At 36.6% G+C, this 23,091-nt stretch overlaps 1 protein-coding gene and 1 long non-coding RNA gene across 3 annotated transcripts in view; one reads left to right on the plus strand and one right to left on the minus strand.

The window, feature by feature from the left end:
• LOC136032938 (uncharacterized) overlaps positions 1 to 23,091 on the plus strand; it is a 212,308-nt gene that overhangs the window by 50,010 nt on the left and 139,207 nt on the right. For both annotated transcript variants that reach the window (XR_010618812.1, XR_010618813.1), the window contains one exon: positions 3,139 to 3,199. This is a non-coding gene — a long non-coding RNA (uncharacterized LOC136032938). The remainder of the gene's footprint in view (positions 1 to 3,138; positions 3,200 to 23,091) is intronic.
• Positions 1 to 23,091, minus strand: part of LOC136032937 (protein shisa-3-like) — an 83,559-nt gene that overhangs the window by 35,406 nt on the left and 25,062 nt on the right. The gene's annotated exons all lie outside the window — the stretch shown is intronic.

A 23,091-nucleotide genomic window follows, 5' to 3' on the forward strand; every position in this document is an offset into this window, starting at 1 on the left:
AAACTTGACAATTATGAATTGAGCTTCCCATAATTACCCAAATGCTTCCCACAATTACCAATTACCTTCATTCACATGCAACCATTGTCGTCTCAAAGGTGCCGGACGCCTTATCTGACCCTCTTAAGTCAAAAGCTGCTATAGATCAAATTGCTGGACATAAACTAGTACGTAGCGTAAAGCCCATCAATGACAAGTGGTATGTCAATATGGACAAGTCTGCTACGGAGGACTTCTGCTCATCAATCCACAATATAATCACCGGTACTACAACAAAACAGAACCGGTACTACAAACCGCTGGTTTCCAAGCGGTTTTTTGGTATATCACGTAATATTCCTACCGACGTTGACATTACGATACTCGGAAGCCAACACGGTATCAGAGATGCTAAAAGACTGGGCCTATCTAAGTCTGTGAAACTCGAATTTTTGGATTCTTTTGCTCAATCTACGTTTTTCAAGCATGGCCTCAGGGTGGGTTATGAAATTTTTCCTGTTTACGAGTTTAAGGACCTACCTATGCTGTTTTAAATGCCTATCACTAGACCATCTACAGAACTCCTGTCCCAGCATTCTCCCGAAATGTGCTCGTTGTGGAGGGTCACACATATCAACAAAAGGATGAGCCATGCATTGCCGATCCCAACTGCGCAAAATGCAGCCAAAAACACTCTTCCTATAGCTTTTCCTGCCTTTTTATTAAGAATCGGATAAAGTGCAACTCCACCTTTCACCCATGAGTGCATCAGTCTCAGTTATTTCGTTCAATATAAATGGCACCAAAGACAAGGATATTATTGATGAGTTGTACGGTTCCTACAATTTTGTATGTCTCTAGGAGCATCTTCTCATTGCTTCGAGTTTGATTTTTTTTTGCGTCGAAGTCAGCATCATACTGCGTTCCTGAGTACAGTAAAGTTACTGGCGGTCGCCCTTCCGGTGGACTAGCCTGTGTCTTTAAACGGGACATTCATCTAACCTCCCCAGTACTCTTCTACTCCAACGAATTTTTTTTGGCTGTGCGTGTCGGCAGTATTGTATTTATAACTCTTATCTCCCATATGAAGGCTACTCGATCAGATCCTTAACTAAATTGCAAAGGCATGTGGTCTGCTGAAGAATCTTGTGAATCAGGTACTGTCAAACTCTCTACAGTATATAATAATTGGGGACCTAAATACTGATATTAATCGATCTTCTGTGAGAACTGATTCACTCTTTGAGTGTCTTCCGTCGTACCGCGTTGTGCCCAAATCCCATAATTTTTCATATGTTCATCATTCTGGAAGCACAAGTGATACTGACCATATTATTTGCTCGCCTAGTATTATCTCTTCTTCTGCTTCTGTTCATGTTAACGAGCAAGATACTGGCCACATGCCAATTTCAGCGACATTTACAATGGATATTGATCTATCGGAAACCAATTGCTCGCGAGAAAAATCGCAAAAAAGTACATGAGTGTTATTATAACCAACTGTGATGTGTATGAGAAAGGCAGAAGAAGCTGCCGTACCTCGGCAACGTATTCGTAAAAGAACACAAAAACCTATCTTGTCAATGGACCCTTGTTTAAAGTCGATAAAAAATAAAGCGAAACTATGGCTCCAGATATGGAATAGGTCGGCCAAGTTCTGGGTGTGTCGCTGATCTCAAACGTAAAACTAAAACCAAAATATAAACGTTATCTGAGGTTGGCACGTTACCACGGTATGGACTTCTCTGTGAGTAGGGAGGAATGGCAAAAAGTGATCAATTCTGACAAGTTAAATGATGAAATTATGACAAATAATTGCCTTCCACCTTCAGCTTGGTATAAAAATTATTTTTCGTTTTTTTCAGCGATTAACTATTCAGTGCATGTATATACTCGCCTTCTTCCCCCCCTCTTTAGTACAACGCTTTCGCAACGCCATAAAGTGCCCATATCTTTTTCTTCCGTAATTGATCCTGTGAAAAGTTTAAAATCTGATTCAATAGATAAGGATGGTATTTCTAAGATGCATATGCCGATTGAATGCACCCTTCTTATATCTCACTTTCAGCTTCTTTTTCAAATGTGTCAGTGTACTTCATATTTACCTGAGAGTTTTCGTCAATTTTAAAAAGGGGAAAGTCACCGACTGATTGTTCCTGCTATCGACCTATTACTCTATCTTGTAATATTAGTAGGGTTTTTGAGTATATCCTTCTACCTTTTTTGACTAAAAATATTATTGAGGGTGAGAACCAATTTAGTTTTCGATATGGGGTGGGTTGTCAGCATGCGCATAAGATTCTGTCTTCTCTACTGGCTGATAATTCTTCTAAGGGAAATTTGCTTATATCACAAACGGTATGTTTGTGATATAAGCAAAAAGATTCAGATTGGTTATGCAAAAATTGCTGCAAACAAAGGGAAGTATAATAGACGTGCGCTGGCCAAACTTAATTCTACTTTTTGTGATCATTCTGTCCTTTATGCTTCAGGTCCCTTCCCACTTCTTAATAATGGTAATTTAAAAAGAATTCGGATAAATTATTTCAAATTTTGCAAATTTCTTCTGTATCTTCCACCTTGGACAAAAAACCGGACTCTTGTTAGAAAATTTTCAGTTCCTGATACAGCTTTAAAGTTGGAGATTCTTCACAGAAAACTCTCCAGTACAGCTTCTGCGCGCCTATCGCCTCACCACCTTCTTATCCGTTTTTTTCGTTGACTTCGTGAGTGTAATTGTTTTTCTCTTTGTGTTTTTTTTATATATTTATTCTTACTCCACTATATTTACTTTATGTATCGCGTGGGTGAAAAATAAGATAAAATAAGACAGTTTTTACAGTCAAATATGTTTAACGGTAACACATCTAGATGAGGTGTTCAACGTGAACTTTTAACCTCATTTTCCAATGTAAATTTTTATTATTATAAAAAAACTGACATTTAATACCACTTCTTGGGGCACATGACCATTTTTTACTGCAAAAGGTCCAAGCAGGCAATTCAAAGAATATGTTAACAATATCCATTTTTATCTTTCACTGGGTTATTCGTAGAGGATTTATTTGTATTATGGTGACATCGATGTTATATTTTTTTTCTCCAAAATTACTAAGCTCATCCTTTTATGAGAGCTACAATGACATTTTCTTATTCCAGTTTTATTATCAAGGAAATGAGAGTCTTAGTATCTTACGGCATATCCTATAAGTAGTACTCGGTAAGTTTTTTTACTTGGACCTTTTTTTTCTTTGTTTCTTGCGAAAAATTGTACTTTTAAATAATTTTGGTTTCTCTCGATATTGTAAATTGTTTATAGATACAGCATAATAATAATAGACTGTGAAAAATCCACATAATAACTTGAAAGATAGACCACTCGACTCATAAAGGAGTATAGATAGTGTTTTAAATAAATAAGACAACTGCAATATAAGCGTATTGAATTAAGTTAAGTGAATCTTGGTAACCTATTTTAAGTTGACTATTGTAACACAATTGTTTGACGAAAATAATAATTGATGTCAAATGGGGTGCTGATGTCTTCCACCTTCAAATATGAAAATATAACTGCCTTTTCTAATCCAAATGCTTTTCCTTGATGAGATCTGCCCCACTTCCTCTGAAATACGAGCCTCCTAAGGAGACAAAACTCCACCTTGTGTATTTTTTTTGGAAGAGCGTGCTATTCAACCCTCGTTAAACTCAACTCTTTTACCTCAACCTTTGTTCAATTCACCCCCCTAAACTCAGCCCCAATCAACTGAATCTTCATTCAATTCAATCCAAATGGTCTCAACCCCCCTTTAACTCAACCCCATCAAAGTCAAGCTCATTTAACTGAATCTCCATGCAATAAATAAATTTACAACTAACAAGAGCTAAGAGCTCATATCGTACTTGTGTCCAGATCGGAAGAGCCAAGAGCTCACATGGCATGAGCTCCAGTGAGATTCTAAGAATCAACAGATTGGTTTAAAAGGAAAGAAAATTGGTGAAGAAAGGAAAAAAAAGCGGTATAAATTGGTTAGAGGCTTAATGTCGGTCGAGATTTAAAATAAGAGGTCTGAGACCCGATATCCTTCTGAATATCAAAATTCATTAAGATCCGATCAACCATTCTTATGTTAAAAACAACTCTTTTTTTCTAATTTTTCCTCTCCCTTCAGCCCCCCAAATGATCGAATCGGGGAAAACGACTGTTATCAAGTCAATTTATGCTGGTCCCTGACACGCCTACCAATTTCCATCGTCCTAGCACGTCCAGAAGCGCCAAACTCGCCAATGCACTGGAAATCCCCCCCCAACTCCTCCAAAGAGAGTGGATCTGGTCTACGTATGTCAATCACGTATCTAAAACTTGTGCTTATTCTTTCCATCAAGTTTCATCCCGATCTCTCACTCTAAGCGTTTCCTAAGATTTCCAGTTTCCAAGATTCACGTTTCTCCCCTCCACCCCCCTATGTCCTTGGATCCGATTTGAATTGAAAACGACATAAGATCTTTCTATATATCAAATTTCATTAAGATCCGATAACCCATTCGTAAGATCAAGATACCTCAATTTTCACGATTTTCCATCCCTTCAGCCCCCCTCCAGATGGTTGAATCGAGGTAAAGACTGTTGTCAAGTCAATTTGTGCAGGTCTCTGACACGGCTACCAATTTTCATCGTCCTAGCACGTTCAAAAGCAACGTACTCACCAGAGCACCGAAATCCCCCCAGCTCCTCCAAAGAGAGTGGGTCCGGTTGGTTATTTCAATCACGTATATATGACTTGTTCTTATTCTTCCCACCAAATTTCATCCCGATCCCTCCACTCTAAGCGTTTTCCAAGATATCCGGTTTCCCCCTCCAGCCCCCCCCCCAATGTCACTGGATCTGTTCGAAATATAAAATAAGAGCTCTAAAGCACGAGATGCTTCTAAATATAAAATCTCATTAAGATACGATCACCCATTCGTAAGTTGAAAATACACCTTTTTTTATTTTTCCGAATTAACCGCCCCTCCACTCCCCCTCCCCCCATATTGTTGAATTGAGGAATATACCATTTCTAATTTACTCTGGTCTGGTCCCTGATACGCCTGCCTACTTTGATCGTCCTAGCTTATCTGGAATTGCCTGAACTAGCAAATCGAGGACCGACAGACCGACAGAAATTGTGATCGTTATATGTTACTTGGTAAATACCAAGTGCCATAAAATATTTTTTTTTCTAAATTGCAACGAATTTATAGCACATTTGAGGGTCAACAATTCATTTTGTCCAAAAAAGAAAACGTTTTATATGTGGATAATGTAAAGCATTTTATGTGTCAGCATATATTTTCTCTTTCTTCGGCTACAATTCGTGACATGTTTTTGTGCCTACAGTAATTCATTGGTCACTTTTTTAGTTAGGGGGCAGACATAATATGCTCCCTCACACTGAATTACCTAAAAGCACATTTTCTTATTAATCCATTTTTCAGTTTTTGCGACATTTGGCGGCAAATCTGTTAAAATTTAAATTAATTAGCAAGATAGAAGAAAAATATACCACACGTCCTGTGGTGGCGCAGTGGGTTTGACCTTAGCTTAGTAATACGGGACCCAGAGATCGAATCATGCTGCAGCAATTCACTGCAGGGCCGACGCAGGGACCTGAGTAGTCAAGAAGCGTCGTTAATATGATACAATACAAAAATATACTACGCAATTTACTATCAAATGCTCTTTCCAAGTACAAAAATTGGTACTGCGTTATTCCGTTCCAGCTCCCCTAATAGGTCCCTAGGCCCTTCACAAAACGTTGCTGATATGTTGTGCTTTGAATGATGTTATTTGCCATTATGAACCAACTGTTGATGGAAAATAAGTACAAAAGAAACTAATATAAACCAACGAAATCGTCAAAATTTTGTGTATAGCCCAGGACTATTTCCAGGCATTAGGAAGGTGAGGGCTGGAATGCAAACATAGCCTTAGCAATTAATATACTCAGAAAGAAACAGAATAAATGGTTATTTTTCAGCTAACAAATAAATAGAAAACCTGACGAACTTGGATATTTGGCTAATCTCAGAATTTTTATAAATTGGAAGTAATTTTTCGGAATCATTCTATGACCAAAATCAGGTCCCAAAAAAGTGTTATTTGGTATTATTGCAGACTACGAGCAATTCATTGTGAGATAAAAATTTGATTAAGGGCTGATTGGAATGAGGGTTAATTCAAACGGGGAATGAGCTGCATGAGGTTGAACTGAGTGAGGGATGAGTTGAATGAGAGTTGAATTGCATGGAGGTTGAGATGCACGATGATTGAGTTGAATGTGATCGAGTTGGATGAGAACCTTTTCTGGACTGTTGTCCGTTTAAAACTGACAGAACACTTGGAAAAAATGCACTTTGCCAATATATCACACTCTATTAGCTGATATACCATTAGAAAAAAGTAATAAAATCCCCCATATTGGTTTTGGAAAGGAAATTCTCAGGTCATCAAAAACGGTCCAAGCTGTAAATGAGGCAGAACAACAATTCTCTCGTAAAACATTTCAGAATTTCGCATGGGTGCTTTCCATTTCCTGGAAGTGGGAATAGTTTTTCTCAGAAACTATCATAGGCAGCGAATTAGGGCTGCCTAAGTAAAGAGGGATATGGGCACAATGTATTATTTTTTTTTTTATTTTAGACCAGGGTATTTCGTATCGAAGGAGATGTCATAGAAACTTCAAAAAGGACTCATTCAATTGGAAATTGAAAGGGCTATTGCCCTTTTTAATAGTCGAAAGTGATTGGAGGGTGACCAACCCCCTTCCCACTCCCACCATTTCCCCAAACATATCCAATAATAATTTTGAGATAGCCATGTTGTTTCAACGTAGTTGAAAGGTTTGAAAATTATTTATTTGAGAATGACAACCCCCTGCAGCCCTCAGGACAAGGGTTTTAAGTTATACCCTGGGGGCATATAAGGTTCATATAGCAAGGTTGACATATAAACTTCCGAGGGGCCTAATTGGATTGATAATCAGAAGTTTTAGTACCTTTTTTAAGGTTCAAAGTGATGGGAGGGTGGATACTCCCCCCAAAACTCGTATTTTCCCGAAATGCATCTGTTAGAAATTTTGAGATGACCATGTTTTGTCATTGAAACTTCGAAAAAGGCTCTTTGATTGGAAACTGAAAGGGCTAGCCCCATTTTTGATAGTCTAAAGCAACAGGAGGGCAACTAACCCCCCTCCCACGCCCATTATTTTCCCAAATACATCCAATCAAAATGTTGAGATAGCCATTTTGTTCAACGTAAATGAAAGGTCCGGAAACTATGTCTTTGACGATGGCAACCCTCCCAGAGCTCTTAGGGGAATGGTTATAAGTTATGCCCTGGGGGGCATATAAGGAATATATAGGAAGGGTGATCGTAAAAACTTTGGAGGGGGCTCATTGCATTGGTAATCAGAGTTTCTAGTGACCTACTTAAGATTCAGTGTGATCGCAGGGTGGATACCTTCCCCCCTCAAACCTCGTATTTTACCGAAATGCATCTGGTAAAAACTTGAGATGGCTATTTGTTGTCGTAGAAACTTCGAAAAAGGCTCATTTGATTAGAAATTGAAAGGACTAGTGCTCTTTTTAATAGTTGAAAGTAACTGGAGGGCAACTAGCTCCCCTTCCACACCCACCACTTTCCCAAAAATATACAATCAAAATTTTTAGATAGCCATTTTGTTCAACGTAAATGAAAGGTCCGGAAACTATGTCTTTGAGGATGACAACCCTTTCAAAGCCCTCGGGGTAAAGGTTATAAGTTATACTATGGGGCCATATAAGGTATTTATACAAAAAGTGATCATACAAACTCTGGAAGGGGCTCATTGGTTTGGTAATCAGAAGTTCTAGTGCTCTTTTTAAGATTCAGAGGGATAGGAGGATGGATAAACCCCCCAAACTTCGTATTTTCCCGAAATGCATCTGATAGAAATTTTTAGATGGCCATTTGTTATCGCAGAAACTTCTAAAAGAGCGCATTCAATTGAAAATTGAGAGGACTAGTGCCCTTTTTAATAGTCCAAAGTGACTGGAGGGCAACTAACCCACCTCCCACGCCCACCATTTTCTCAAACTCAACCAATAAAAATTTTGAGATGGCCATTTTGTTCAACGTAATTAAAAGGTCCAGAAATGTTGTCTTTGAGGATGACACCACCCTCCCCCCACACACAGCCCTCAGGGCAAGGATTATAAGTTATACCCTGGGGGCACATAAGGTTTATATAGAAAGCGTGATTGTATAAACTTTGGAGGGGGCTCATTGGATTGGCAATCAAAAGTTTTAGTGTCCCTATTGAGATTGAAAGTAAACATAGGGTGAATACTCTCCCCCCCCCAAACTTTGTGTTTTCCCCAAATACATCTGATAGAAAATATGAGATGGCCCTTTGTTGTCGTAGAAACTTCGAAAAAGGCTCATTTGATTGGAGATCGAAAGTGCTAGTACCAAAAATGATTAGGGGGCAGCAAGCCCCCCCCCCCCTCCAACACCCATCAATTCCCGAAACACAACAAATCAAAATTTTGAAATAGGTATTTTTGTTCTTCGTAGTTGAAAGGTCTTGAAATAATGTCTTTGACAGCCCCCATACCTTCTCAATACCAGAGTATAATTTGCACTTTACTGAAAAAATGGCTATTGATTGCCAGATTAGTAGGCTATACATGTACTGATATTTTTTCCTTGAAGTTGTAATAAGTTTTTTATTTATTAGAGTTAAAAAAGTTAAATACATTAAACGTAATTAAGAGTCAACTTTTAAGAGTCTGAAGTGAATAGATTAGCCCCCCCCCCAAGCCAATCATTCCCCAAAACATATTCGATCGAAATTTTAAGAGTGCTATTTTGTTCAGCCTTGTTGAAAGATCCAGTATTGGGGATGTTAACCTCCCCACAGTCCTCAGGACAAGGGTTGTAAGTTCAATTCGTCCATTGTTTGCGCATAATATATATTATTGAGAAAGGTATGCACGTCTGAACTTTACTTTCCAGGAAGATGAAGGGTATTCAGGTAGGTCATTCAGAGAATGTTGAAGGGAGTTTTGAACAAAATTAAAACACGTTATGTGTATACGGATTGTCAAAAGGGTACAACACAGGAATAACTGAGTATATTAATTCGGAAAATTTCAGAAAAGGATAATGGAGATGATCAAAAAGCCAATATGTACATGCTATCAAAACTACTACAATTACCACCACTACTACTACCACACTACTCCATTTACAGTATTAAGGGGAAATTTGAACTAAGTCAAAAGACGTTATGTGCTTGCAAGTTGTCAAAATAGTGTATCTCAATAGTTGATTAGAGAATTAAGTTGAAACTTTCAGAGAATACTTAAAGGGAAGATCATGTTACCAAAGGGCAATATGTGCACAGTACTGCTAATACTACTGTTACTGCTACATTTACTACTACTAGAACTACTACTCCTTCTAATGCAAATACTTATAGGGCAAACAGCTATAAGAGGAAAATTTCAAGAAGTATATAAGCATACAGGGTATCAAAAGGACATATTAGCAATGTGATTGCAATGGGTAATTGTCTTAAGTTTGAAACACCAGGACTTGATAAAAGGGATGTTCAACTGATCAATAGACAATAGGTTAATGCTACTGCTGCTAGTAGTACAACAGCTATTTAATACTATTACTAGTAATATCGATACTACTACTGTGACTACTATTACAACTATGCCTAAAGGCATGAAGCTGAAATTTTCAAGAAATTTTGAGGAGGGAAGATGAACTGAATCAGAGCACGCTCTCTGTATGCAGGTTGTCAAAAGGGTGTAACAGTAATATCTTAGGAATAGATAATATTTACATCCTAATTCTTTTGCTGATACTATCAATAAAAAATGATAGTTTATCAATTTAATTTGTTAATTAAAGGTATTTCAAGCTATCACGAGTATTCACAGAGTCAAAAACATTACATAGCATTTGCTGCGCTAGGTTAAATGCACTCAAACAAGTTCATTCATTGACTGCTGAATGAGAACGAACTGCTGAATTCACTTTTGAACTAAATCAAAAGACAGCATCTTCTAGATATCTTAAATTGAAACTTTCAACGTATGTTGAACTAAATTAAAAGACACCATATAGATCCCGGTTGTCAACATGGTGCGTCTGCAATGTCTCAGGAACCACAAAGGATATTAAGTTAACTCTTTCAGGGTATGTTGCGGGGATATTGAACTAAGTAAAAAGACCCTATATTCATCCATATTGTCAAAAAGGAGCATTTAAAATGTCCCACGAACGAATAAGGGTATTATTGTGAAACACTGAGGGAATACCGAGGAAGATTTTGAACTATATTAAAAGACACTATCTGCATCCAGGTTGTCAAAATGGCATATCTGTAGTATCTAAGATCGCCTAATGATATAAACTTGAAAACTTCAGGGAGCTTTGAGGGGTACTTATAAATCAAAAGATACTATGTACATCCATGCTATCAAAAGGATGTAAGTGTAATATCTCTAGATGGGCTAAGGGTTTCATGTTGAAAAGTCTAAGGAATGTTTCAGAACTAAGAGAAACCCAACCAGAATAAAATCTGGTTGCATATATTCTTGACGTCTTATTTGTTTTATGTTTTAAACAACCAATCAGAGCCCTTTAAGAAACTGAGTTCATTATAAATACATTTAAAGAAACATATAGATAAAAAAATACAACACAAAAGTATCTTCTAATATATTTAAAGAAACATATAGATAAAAAAAACAACACAAAAGTATCTTATAATGAAAATGGCTGATATCTATACTGAAGGCTGTTTGCGGATAAGGGTAGATTGTTCCAGCCCTAGAGACAGCAAATTTTTTTTTTAAATATTATATTTGTAAACTACTCAACAACAGTGATAATATTTATATGTCGGAGAAACTTTTTGAGCAATTTTTAATCCTACACAAGCAATATTTTTTTAGTTTAATTTTATAGCTTCTGAATTTGACCTAACAAACAAAACTTAATATCATACCCAAAACATTCTATCTATGCTCTTTGCAACCTCGATACACTTACACTCTTTTTAGTTATTTAAACTGTAAGAGCAGATGTAGTGATAGTAGTATCCCCAAAAGTTTCAACTTAACACCCCCAGTCGTTTTCAATATGTTGCTGAGGCGTCTTATTGGCAACCATTTAAAACAATGCCTTTTGATTTATTTTAAAGCAACATTTAGTTTTAAAGCATAATGAGCCAATTGCATAATTGTAGGGGGGGTGACTTGCCTAATATCTCTAAAGACATAGTTGCTGGACTGTTCTACTATGCTGTCTAAAAATTTTGATTGGATGCGCTTAAAAAATGAATGAGCTTGAGAGAAGGGCTGCTTGCCCTCCATTTCTTACTAATCTTAAAAAGGGCACCAGAAACTCGGGCTATAATTAGAGTGTAAGGGGGAGGACTTCTCCCTTCATATATCTAGTAAAAGATTTTTAACAAATAAAAAACAAAGTGATAACTTTTTAAATGTATTAAGTTTTCAATAAAGTGCAAATTATATTCTGGTCTTGAGAAGCCATTGAGGTTGCCAGCCCTACTCCTGCTAATTTTTGCTCGTTTTGAGTTTGACTCGGTTATTTATTGTATGATTTAAATACGCAAAATACGTTTAAAAAATTTCAACTTCCTTAACTTTAATAAAGTAAAATTTAATAAGACTTTAAGGAATATATATCAGAATATGTATACTAAACTGACAATACACAACCATTTTTTTCGGTAAAATACAAATTATGTTCTGGTCTTGAGAAGGTATGGGGGCTGCCAAAGACATAATTTCCATACTTTTCAACTACACTGAGCAAAATAAAGATCAAATTTTGATTAGATGTGTTTTGAGAGCTGATGGGCGTGGGGGGGGAGATTGTCACCCTCCAATCACTTTTGAGTAATAAAAAGGGCACTAGCCCTTTCGTTCTCCAACCGAATGAGCGTTTTTTGAAGTTTCTACGGAAACAAATGGCAGTCTCAAATTTCTATCAGATGCATTATTGGAAAAGAGCTTTTTTTGGAGGGGGTTATCCACCCTCCGATTACTCTGAATCTTAAAAAGGGCAATAAAACTTCTGATTAACAATCCAACAAGCCCCCCCCCAAAGTTTATATGATCACACTTTTTATTTATACCTTACATGCCCCAAGGGCATAACTTACCTTTCCCTGAGGGCTGTGGTGGGTCATCATCAAAGAGGTAATTTCCGGTCCTTTCAATTACTTTGAATGCAATGACTATCTAAAAACTTGGATTGGATGTGTTTGGAGAAATGACGGGCGAGGGAAGGGGTACTTGCCTTCCAATTACTTTAGACTATTAAAACGGGACACTTTAGACCCTTTCAATTTCCAATTGAATGAGCTGTTTTCAAAGTTTCTACGACAACAAATGGCCTTCCAAACATTTCTATCAGATGTTCTTTGGGAAAATATGAGGTGTGGACGGGAGGAGTTGACTCTCCCATCACTCTGAGTCTTAATAATCGCACTAGAACTTCTGATTAAAAACTCAATGAGCCTCCTCCGAATTTTATACGATTACCCGTTCTATATATACCTTATATGCCCCTAGGGCGTAGCTTAACACTCTTGCCCTGCGGGTTGTGTGGGGTAGGCTGGCATCATCAAGGACATAATTTCTGGACCTTTCATTGCAACAAAATGGCTATCTCAAAATTTTTATTGGATGTGTTTGGGGAAATTGTGGGCGTGGGAGAGGGGTTAGTTGCCCCCCATTCACTTTTGAATGTTAAAACGGAAACTGCCTTTTTCAATTTACAATCGAATGAGCTGTCTTCGAAGTTTCTTCGACAACAAATGGCCATCTATAAATTTCTACCAGATGTATTTCGGGAAAATACGAGGCGTGGGGAATGGGGGTATCCACCCTTTGATCACTTTGAATTTAAAAAGTGCACTAGAACTTCTGATTACCAGCCCAGTGAGCCCCTGTGGAAGTTTATACGATCACTCTTTCTATATATACCTTATATACCCCCGGGGTATAATTTATAACCCTTGTCCTGAGGGCTCTGGGGAGGTTTTCATCCCCAAAGACATAATTTCCGAACCTTTAAAGTGCGTCGAACAAAATGAATATATAACAATTTGGATTGGACGGGTTGTTGGAAATGGTGGGTGTGGGAGGGAGGGGGTTAGTTGCCCTTTAGTCACTGTCGACTATTAATAACAGCACTAGCCCTTTGAATTACCAATTGAATGAGTTCTTTTTGAAGTTTCTAAGACAACTAAAGGCCATCTCAAAATTTATATTAGATGCATTTCGGGAAAATATGAGGTGCGAGGGGGGTATCCATCCTCTGATCACTTTGAATCTTAACAAAGGGGACTAGAACTTCTGATTAGCAATCCAATGAGCCCCCTCCAAAATTTTTGTGACCAACCTTTCTATATATACCTTATATGCCCTTATGGCACAACTTACAACCCTTGCCCTGAGGGCTGTAGGGGGGTTGCAATCCTCAAAGACATAATTTTCGGACCTTTCAACTATGTTAAACAAAATGGCTATCTCAAAATTTTGATTCAATGCGTTTGAGGAAATAGTGGGCGTCGTTGGGGGGTTAGTTGCCCTCCAATAACTTTCGACTATTAGGAAGAACACTGACCCTTTCAATTCCCAATTGAATGAGCTCTTTTCGAAGTTTCTACAACAACAAATGACCATTTCAAAATTTCTATCAGATTCATTTTAGGAAAATATGAGGTGTGTGTGTGTGTGGGGGGGGGGTATCCACCCTCTGATCACTATGAATCTTAAAAAGGGCACCAGAACATCTGATTTCCATTCCAATAGACCAATTCCAGAGCTTTTGCGATCACGTTTTCTATATACCTTATATGCCCCCAGGGCATAATTTATAATCGTTGCTTTGAGGGCTGTGGGGGGGAGGTTTTATCCTCAAAAAAATAATTTCCGACCTTTCAATTAAGTTGAACAAAATGGCTGTCTCAAAAATGTTGATTGGATATGCTTGGGGAAATTGTGGGCATGGGAGAGGGGCTTTTTGCCCTCCAATCACTTTTGACTATGAAAAAGGGCACTCACCCTTTCAATTTCCAATCGAATGAGTCTTTTTCGAAGCTTCTACGACAACAAATGGCCATCTCAAAATTTCTATCACATGATTTTCGGAAAAATACGAGGTATGTGTGTTTGTGTGTGGGGGGGGTATCAACCCTCTGATCACTCTGAATCTCGAAAAGGGCACTAAAAATTCTGATTAGTAATCCAATGAGCCACCTCCGAATTTCATACGATCACCCTTTCTATATAAACCTTAATTTACATAACTTACAACACTTGCCCTGAGGGCTATGGGGGGGGGGTCTTCATCTTGCAAATATATAATTTCTGGACCTTTCAACTACGTTGAACAAAACTGCTATTTTTAAATTTTGATTGAATGGGTTTGGGGAAATGGTGGGCGTGCGGGGGGGGGGGGTTAATTGTCCTGCTATCACTTTTGACCGTTAAAAAGAGCACTAGCCGTTTCAATTTGCAATCGAGTGAGCCCTTTTTGAAGTATCTTTTTCGACAAGTCCTTCGATACGAGGTGCCCTGACCGAGGCCAAAAAAAAATACGTTGTGTCCACATCGCTCTTTACTTAGGCAGCGCAATTGCACTGCCTATGATTGAGGCGCATACACAAAGAGGTGGCGCTTGGAAATTTAAGCCGTAATAATTTGCTGGATCAGCAATTTCAGATTTTTCCGTAAACTCATTTATTTTAGTTTTCCATAATTTTAAAAACGAACAAATGTGGATGATTGCACTGTCTTGGGAATATCTCTGTTTCTGAACATTTCCTTCCTTTAATATTCTAAACTTTTTTTGCATCATTCAACAGCAAAGGCGAAGTTTTGACATCTTATTTAAAATTCAAAATTCAGAGGCACGAAAAACGAAGTTATCTCATGTTCACTATTAATGCTTTTCATTCAATTCTCTGATGGAATATCACGAACAATGGGGTCTGTTGAGTTCCTGAGATTGTGAAGGATTACATTAAATTCAGTTTTTTGTTTACACTGTAGAATATTTAAAATTCTTTCTCCCAACCAAATTTAAAAGAGCTTTAGTCCTCTTTTGAATCTGTAAAAAAAAGAGCACAGCAAGAATAAGAACAGGAAAAATGTTTTATTTATGAATTTAGTGCATGGTACGAAATTAAAGCAGATATTTAAAGTAGGAAGGAAATTATATAGAAGTAAAAAATAGATATTATCATTTTCGAAACGCCTGTTTTAACTTATACAATGCCAAATTTGTAATTTAGACATTTTGAACAAGAATTCAACGGTGGTTACGCGTATACAACTGAATAAAGGGTACTTGCCAAAAGCCAACTATATTAATCTTGGTTACTGGTTGTCATTTTTGTTACGATTAAATAATAGACTTAAAGGGCTACAATTTTAGTCCCGTTATTTGTTTCTACCCACCATTTTAGAACAGAGATTGAAACTTATGTGTTATAGTGACCATACTCAAGTTCTTATTCTTAATAAAACCGGTTTCTCTGTCTATATTCGGATATTAGCTTAGTCTGAGTGAGATGAACTACTATGCATGTATATTTTAATTAAACATTTAATATATAGAGTTTGTTAGGTTAATTATTTAATACAATGCGTTCTGGGTGGCCTACTTTCCGTAATTCTCTGTTGTAGTTTCCATTATCTTGTCACTAAAATATTGTATTTTTATCATATTTGAGCATATTTCATTAGAATTAACCAAATTCATTTCTTCGGTGTGGTCGCTATAACACGTAAGTACCCGGAGATTAAACCAAACAATTAGTTGTCATTGACAACATTATTTTTTTTAAATAACCCATAAAAAAAAAACATAATTTGAAAACCCTATACGAAACGAAATTGGGTACCAGACCTAATTGCCAGAAATATACAGGGCTATTCAAAATTGAGCCACTTGTTTTATTTTTGCTGAGTAGCCATGACCTTAAAGAACTGGTACTATGTCCGGATAGTTAGCAGATAAATATAAAATATAAATATAAAAATATAAAATATAAGGGAGTAGCCAATCCGGACTAGTCCCAGTTAAAGATAGAAATGGTGCCACAATTAGTGATAAGGAAAAAGTTAAAGAAAGATGGGTGGAACATTTTGAGAATGTGCTAAACCGAGATACAGTTGCAGGAAAAGATATAGATGAAAATGATAAAGTTTGTGATACCTTGGATGTGAAGGAAGATTTGTTCAGTGAGGGAGAATTAGTGACAGTACTAAAAGGATTAAAAAATAATGAGGCCCCAGGTGCCGATAGTATGATTGATGAGTTTTTTAAATATGCTGGCTCTGAGGTTAGGAACAAGCTACTGAAGATTATGAACATGATTTTTGAAAAAGGGGAAGTACCCAATGATTTTAGGAAAACATTAATTAAATCAGTGTATAAGAAAGGTGACAAGAGTGAGTGTCGTAATTATCTAGGCATTAGTCTGGTCTCTGTAGGTAGCAAATTACTGAGTAATATGATACTTTTTAGACTGAGACATGCTGTAGTTTTAAGGGAAGAACAATGTAGTTTTAGAAAAGGTAGAGGATGTATCGACCATGTTTTCACTCTTAGGTTAATAATTGAGAAGTCCCTTCGTAGTCAAACACCTTTGGTCCTCAGTTTTATCGATTATGAGCAAGTTTTCGATTCTGTTGATAGAAGAGCGTTAACAAAGGTCTTATCGTTATATGGTATACCAGAAAAATACATTAAAGCTATTTGTACTGTGTACGAGAGTAATACTGCTGCGGTTAAGGTAGGAAATGAGGTTAGCAACTGGTTTTGTATTAAATCAGGAGTTAAGCAGGGTTGTGTTCTATCCCCCTTTATATGGATCATTTTGATGGACTTCGTCTTAAGGAGCACAGGAAAGGCAATTGGAGACCATGGAATCAAATGGGGAGGAAGAACGCTCCTGGACTTAGATTATGCTGATGATTTAAGCATATTAGATGAAAGTGTGAACAAAATGAATGAATTTTTAGAGGTCTTACGAGTTCAGGGTGCTAAAATAGGCTTGAAAATTAATGTTAAGAAGACTAAGTCACTAAGGCTAGGAATAAGTGAAGATGAACAGGTGACATTAGGTAACGAAAAGATTGATCAGGTTGGGAGCTTCAGTTACCTTGGTAGTATTATTAGTAAAGATGGTGGGAGCAGTGAAGATGTTAATAGTAGAATAGCTAAGGCCCAGGGTGTTTTTTCACAGTTAAAAAACGTTTGGAAGAATAGAAAGATAAGTCTAAAAACCAAGATTAGAACATTGGAAGCTACAGTGATGACAGTGGTCAAATATGGCGCTGAAGCATGTGCACTCCGAAAAGCAGATGAAAATTTACTAGATGTTTTCCAGAGAAATTGCCTACGGATTGTTCTGGGTACCCGGCTGACTGACCGTATTTCAAACAGTAGGTTGTACGAAAAGTGTAGTTCAATTCCGCTTTCTGGGGCTATAATGAAAGAAAGGTTGAGATGGCTAGGCCACGTTCTACGGATGAAGGATGACAGATTACCGAAGATTGTCCTTTTTGGCCAACCGTCTGGGGCTACACGGAAAGCAGGTCATCCTTGTCTGGGTTGGGAGGATGTCATAAATAAAGATTTAAAGGAAATGGGAACTTCCTGGGAGGGTGTAAAGAGGGAGGCTTTAAATAGATTAGGTTGGAGGAGGAGCGTGCGTAGCTGTGTTGGCCTCAGGCGGCTTGGTGCTGCAGTGAGTTATTAGTAGTAGTAGTAGTAATTTATAATTATTAAAAAATATACAAAATATATAATAAAAAATATATAAAATATATATAATGAATATATATTTATATAAAATATATAATAGAAAAATAATAAAAATATAATTATATAATATTTTTATACTATATAAAATATAATAAAAAAATAGAACTGGCACTAGATTGACATGGTATTAATCTTTTTCAGCCTCCAAAGCCTTAGAGTGTGACAGGGCCTAAGTCTAAATACGTAAGTGAGCTTTTGTCTTTGGGGACGACTTAATTCCCCACAGTCCCCGTGGGAGGGGCTACCAGTTACAAACTTTGACCAGTGTGTACATATTGTAATGGTTATTGGGAAGTGTAAAGACACTTTCGGGGGATTTTTTTTGGTTAGGGGGATGGGTTTATGCGGGGGGAACTTTTCATGGAAGGAACTTGTCATGTTGGAAGAAAATTTCCATGAAGGGGGCGCAGGATTTTTTTTAGATTAAAAAAAAACAATGAAAAAAAATATGAAAAACTTTTTTCCACTGAAAGTAAGGAGCAGGATTAAAACTTAAAACGAACAGAAATTATTACGCATATGAGGAGTTCACCTCGTCTAGTAATACCTTGCTCTTTATGCTAAAGTAATTTATTAATTTCAACTATTTATTCTACGGCCTTTGTGATTCAGAGGTAATTCGTAAGGAATTGGGACAAAATTTAAGCTTTAGTGTTCAGAGCGAGGTATTGATGAGGGAGTGAACCCTCTCATATACGTAATAAAAACATGCGGATATAGAATATCTTTACGTAAGTTAATTTGTAAGTTACGTATATTTTTACTAATAAAAACGTTCGTAAAAAATTGCCTTTTAAAACAACCAAAAAATTGGAGGGTAACTAGGCCTACTCCCTCGCTCCTTTTTTCTCAAAGCCTTCCAATCAAAACTATGAGAAAGCCATTTAGCCAAAAAAAATAAGTTAATATGCAAATTTCGTTTTAATTATTCGTTTGCGGAGAGCCAAAATCAAAACATGCATTAATTCAAAAACGTTCAGAAATTAAATAAAAAGAACAAATTTTTTAACTGAAAGTAAGGAGCGACATTAGAACTTAAAACGAACAGAAATTACTTCGTATATGAAAGGGCTGTTCCCTGCTCAACAACCCGCTCTTTACGCTAAAGTTTTTTACTGTTTTAAAAAGTAGAGTTGAGAGAAACAGTCAAACTTTAGCGTAAAGAGCGGAACGTTGAGGAGGTAACAGCCCCTTTCATACACGGAGTAATTTCTGTTCGTTTTAAGTTTTAATGTCGCTCCTTACTTTCAGTAAATTTTTTTATTTAATTTTTGAACGTTTTTGAATTAATGCATGGATGATTTTGGCTCTCTGCAAATGAATAATTAAAACGAAATTTGAATATTATTTTTTTTTTGCTAAATGGCTTTTTCCTAGCTTTGATCAGACGAATTTGAGAGAAAGGGTTGGGGAGGAGGCCTAGTTGCCCTCCAGTTTTTCGGTTACTTAAAAAGGCAACTAGAATGTTTAATTTTTAACGAATGTTTTTATTAGTAAAAAATGTACGTAACTGACAAATAAACTTACGTAACAAATTTCTATATTCGTATATTTTTACTATGTATATGAGTGGGTTTGCCCCCTCGTTAATACCTTGCTCTGTACACTAAAGCTTTAATTTTGTTCCAATTCTTTAAGAATGACCCTTGAATCAAAAAGGCTGTAGAAGAAATAGTTGAAATTACTAGAAATACTTTAGCATAACGAGCGATATATTTAGGAGGATATGAGCCCCCCATATGCGTAATAATCTTCGTTCGCTTTAAGTTTTAATGCTGGTCCTTACTTTCAGTTGAAAAAACTTTTTCATATCTATTTTTTCATTGTTTATTTTTTAAATGGTTCTAGAAAATCCTGCGCCCCCTTCATGCAATTTCTCTTCTCCCATGACATAATTCCTCCAAGGGCAGGTCACCCCACGCAGCCCCCTCCTATCAACCCCCAACCAAAATATCCCCCTGAAAGGGTCTGTACACTTCCCAATAACCATTACTGTAAGTAAACACTGGTCAAAGTTTGTAACTTGCAGCCCCTCCCCCGGGGACTGTGGGGGAGTAAGTTAGCCCCAAAGATATAGTTAGTATATTTTTCGACTATACTGAACAAAATGGCTTTCTCAAAATTTTGATCCGTTTACTTTGGGAAAAAATGAGCGTGGGAGGGGGCCTAGGTGCCCTCAATTTTTTGGCCACTTAAAAAGGGCACTAGAACTTTTAATTTCGTTAGAATGAGCCTTCTAACGACATTTTAGAACCACTTTGTCGATACTTTCACCCCTTGAAAAACACAAAAAAAAACAACAACAAACAAACAAATAAACACGCACCCGTGACCGGTCTTCAGGCAAAAAAAAATACTAAGTTCCAAATTGTTGTAGATAGGAGCTTGAATGTTCTACAGTAGGGTTCTCTGACCCGCTGAATTTGATGGTGTGATTTTCGTTAAGAGCCTATAACTTTTAGGAGTGGTTTACCCTTATTTTCCAAAACAAGGCAAATTTTCTCAGGCTCGTAACTTTTGATGAGTAAGACTAAATTTTATGAAACTTATATATCTAAAATCAGCATGGAAATTCAATTCTTTTGATGTATATTGTAGTATCAAAATTCCGTTTTTTAGAGTTTCGTTTACTATTGAGCCGGGTCGCTCCTTGCTACAGTTCACAAAGTGTTTGATCCATCGATATCAAAATTGCTTTTTTAGAGTTTCGTTACTATTGAGCCACGTCGCTCCATACTTGCATTTCGTTACCACGAACAGTTTGATCCAAGCTTACCATCAAGGATTTTAATTAAGCAAATTTGGTGAAATAACAATGCTTATGTGAATAATGTGGCTATATATTAATATATAAAAAAACTAGTTTTTTTAACTGAAAGTAAGGAGCAACACTAAAACTCAAATCGAACAAAAATGTTCCTTACATGAAGGGTTGTCCCCTCCTCAATACATTGCTCTTGACGCTAAAGTTTGACTGTTTGTCCTATTTTTTTAAGAACGGCTACTGACACACAGGGCCGTCTAATTAAAATAGGAAGCTTTTTTAAAAGTGCTAACAGCTCTAGTGTAAAAAGTAAGGTATTGAGGAGAGGGCTACGCTTCATATACGGAATAATTTCTGTTTATTTTAATAAACAGATTTTAATTTAATAGTTCCTTAGTTTCAGTTGAAAAATCTCCTATTTTTATTTAATAGTACACAAGTCAAATGTGAGGTACTGTCCAAACTACAGATATTGAAACATTTTTTAGGTCCCTTTATGACTCATCTTTATTGTCTGATATAGAATAAATACGCCTATGAGTATGAGGAGAGAAGGGTGAGAATCCAATAGATAAGTCTTCCCCCAATTCAAAACAATTTTGAAAAAAGTATGAAATGTACCCTTTTGGGCTCGCCATTACACTGGTAATTGGCAAATAACATGTTGTTTTTTCCCTTGAATCCAAGAAATAAATGAGCAAATACTTCAAGTCTTATAAATAAGGATTTAGCAAAGGTATGAGGCTTAAAAAACTTTCCTTGTCGCTTATTTCAGCGGCGGATCAATTTCTCAAGGTTTCACTTTTATTCCACAAAATGTATAACGGTAATCAGTGGCCAATGCCTTTTGGAGGAGGAAGGGGTGAAGGTAGGTCTCAAAACATTTTTCCAAGGGATTGCTGAGGCTCTGGGTCATTTTCTGAAAGATTAATTAACTTAATTCAGCTATTTTCAAAAATAGACGAAAGTCCCTCATCAAGAAATTTAACTTTTGATAAGTAATGTAACTTCTTTTAAAGGAGATGCGACACGGAACCTACTTCTGCTTATAAATTTCCCTAAGTGAAACATAAGATTAAATAAAAGCTTTCAAACAATGTAAAGGGAAAATAAATATGTTTGTACGCCGAGAATTTCTATTCCTGAGGTTGGCCTGAAGAGCACCCTTTCGGAACAATTGAAAGTAGTGGCTGAAACTGATACTTTTTCCAAACTTTGAATCCACAACCATTAGGAAAAAATTTGGATGATAGAAAAAATTTCTAATACTCCCCCCTCTGTCTAATAGTCAGAAGTATGAGCATCAATATAACCCCAGAATAACCATGAGCCAAAAGAGAATTAACCTGTCCTTATAGAGGAAACTGACGTAAGAAGGTAGTTGGATGGAGCAGAGGTTAAATAGCCTTACTTAAGTTCCTGAAATCATAAGTGTTGAAAAGCTTTGCATATCTCTGATTCCATTAAGGTTTGAAATGTTTGCCGTCATGAAATGCTTATTGAGCATGCATTCACTCCGCAATATCAGCCCTAAGATGTGTAGGGGTAAAAAACAATTAAATAATGATAAAATTCAAGTAATATTTTAAATATATACTTCATACTTTTTTATTCTAGACAATTATGATTTTAATGATTAAAGTACAATCACTAAGGTCCATTCACTTTGAGACACTAATCTATTTTCCAAGTCAATGATATTACACCGGATATGATAAAAAGGAATGACCTGTCAAGAGAGTGTAGAAAAGTATATTCTCTTGAGACTCCGAAACTTTTTGAAAAGCCAAAGAACGCTTACAAAGATCCGACGCTTGAGGACATGACCATTTTTACCTCAAAAAGAGAAAAGCATAGGTTTGCTTTTAAATTTCAGCTTTGGAATTGTGAGGAAAAAGAAAAACAAATAGGATTTTCCCCTTTAGTTAAATTGAGAAAAATTAAGAGAGATATTGAGAAGAGAGATAAATTAAAGAAAAAGGAAAAACCAATCATAGAATCAAAGTAAACCCTCATTTGACGAATTGCAGCTGAAAGGGGCAAATAATAAAGCGCAATATTAAAGTGAAGCAAATCTTAAAAGTTATATCTTAAAGTGAATAAGAAAAAAAAATAATAACTGGTTAAAGCATCAAAAGGGATATTTTCATGATCAAACTGTGAGGAGTAACCCATGACTATCCTGTGAGCCACTACCTCTGATAGGAAAAGAGACAACTTAGTGAACAGTTTCTTTTTTGTAATGTTTGATTTTAATTTATATATTACACATGTTGTATTTAATCAAACAGTTCGAGGTAACGAACTGTAGTAAGGAGCGACCCGGCTCAATAGTAACCGAAACTCTAAAAAATGGAATTTTGATACCAATAGTTAGATCAAAAGAATTGCATTTTAATGCTGATTTGAAATCCATAAGTTTCATCAAGTTTAGTCTTAC

This window comes from Artemia franciscana, chromosome 11, assembly GCF_032884065.1.
Source record: "Artemia franciscana chromosome 11, ASM3288406v1, whole genome shotgun sequence".
Lineage (NCBI taxonomy): Eukaryota > Metazoa > Arthropoda > Branchiopoda > Anostraca > Artemiidae > Artemia > Artemia franciscana.